Below are 2,191 nucleotides of genomic sequence, written 5' to 3' on the forward strand. Positions count from 1 at the left end.
ATGGATGAAAGCTTAACAGTCACTTGTTCTGAGCACTTATGAAGGCTGAGACAGGTCAGAGGTCTATGAATTGATCAGCACTCACTGAAAGATGGAACTTAACTAAGCAAGGCTGAGAACAACATTAATCTCTCGATATTAGTATAAATATTTACTAAATTGACTCATTTAATGTTATATCCACACAACAAAGGAACATCAGGTTTATCTTTAATGACTTCGAGTTTCCTAGCAATAGTCTTTTGTTTGTTTGTTTGTTTGTTTTTTCTTAAGTCTGGGTATCCAGTCCATAAATAGTGTTTCCCATATTTAGGGCACATCTTCCAACCTCAACTAATATAGTCTAGAAAAAAATTCAAATATTATTCAGGTACTGTCTTTCTCATCTTGTTTATAGGAATGTCACCATCATCTAGAATAATTTCTAGAATAATAATTTAGAACAATCTCTATGTTTATTAGTGTTCTATAAATATGTATTGAAAATAATATTAATTGAAAATTCTGCCCAGGTTACTAAAGGGTTATCAATGGGGTTACAATTCATTCTTTCCCTTTACAAAGACACACAGGGAGAAAAGATCCCTGTCAAGGGACAAATCTTAAACACCCACCACTGATAAATCTCTTGTCAAAATATGACTGTAATTTGTAGCAGAAGAAAATGTGTCTATGATATGCTTTTAAGATTTCTTGGTTGCTTTTGTCTTGCTGCACACAGTTCTTCAATTTCTGTATGTATGAGACAAGGCTTCTTTAAACATCTTACATACACTCTTTAATTTAGGAAAACAAAACCAGAGACTTTTGATCATCAAAATAGCCCTAGTTTAGGTATGCACTGTGGGTTCACATACTATTTAGAAAGTTTGCATGCCACATCTAAGCCAAAGAGCATCCTAGTATTCCAAGACAGGCTCTGATTTTGTGTCTTGCAAATTAAAGGTGATCATTTTTGCTGCCTCATCTGATGAGTTGGTTAATATAGTAATCCCAAGGACAGGTTAATGACCTGAGGCATATAAACACATGAAGATTAGAAGGGAGAATGAGACTAAGTTTACCTGCCATAAACAGAACCTACTCGAGATAGGAAGGATCTGAGGACTCTTGCAATTGCCTTTTAAAATAGCTCTTCTATATCTCTCTGGTGCAGTCCAATTTAATTTCACAATTAGTATGGCATCATAATTATATTGTAAATTGAATATTGCTTAGAGTTTATGTAATTATTTTGATTAGTAACATGTAAAAAGACCAGATAATAAACCCATGATTAGGACTTTGAGGATAAATACTTTATAGGAGTAATTTCATCTTAAAAAAAAAAAGAGGCAACACAAGTTTATAGGCTTTGCAACATTAAATTTCACACATGAAAGACACAACTATTCTCCCACTGTGCAAATTTGGCTTCAACTAAATGATTTATTCTAGATCATCATTGATCATGAATCCAGCATCACATTAAGTATTGTAAATAGTAATCAAGGCTATTGTACATATAGCTTAAGTGAACTTTTAAATATTATTCTATTCACTTATAGCCACAAATTTGTTAGAGAAAAAGTTTCAATTTTATTGATTAAACCACAAAATTTGTGAATTCAGATCATTTGAATGCAAATATAAGAAAATGTCACTATTAAAGCTCCTCGGATGTCAGAGGGAGGTACCTCATAATGTAAAGTCTATATACTTGAGTTAATAAATGCATCTACAAAGATATATTCCATTTACTATTTTGCTTATAAGTGTTTTCTTTATAATGAAGTAGAAATAGCTTTGATCCAATGCCCATCCCCAGTGTCTTATTTCTTCCAACAAGGTCACACCTTCTAATCTCCTAAGTAGTTCCATTCCCTGATAACTAAGAATTCAAATAAATGGGTCTATGAGGGGCCATTCTTTCCACATACTTGCATGATCATTATCTTTACTTCTAAAACATATGAAGAGGAGACTCATTATAGTTTTAGTTTACTTTTCTCCTGATTATTTGTAATGTCAAGGACTTGTTTTCATTCCTATTGTCTGTTTATTTTGTTCCTCGGAGAAAAATCTGTTCAAATCTTTTTGCTTATTTTATTTGCTGTTATTGCTGATATATTTAATATTTTAGCTCCTTGTCAGATAATGTAGATTCCCAATTTTTACTATTCTATAGGTTGCCATTTTCATTTTGTTTATT

Source organism: Grammomys surdaster, unplaced genomic scaffold (genome assembly GCF_004785775.1).
Source record: "Grammomys surdaster isolate TR1022 unplaced genomic scaffold, NIH_TR_1.0 363, whole genome shotgun sequence".
Taxonomy (NCBI): Eukaryota; Metazoa; Chordata; class Mammalia; order Rodentia; family Muridae; genus Grammomys; species Grammomys surdaster.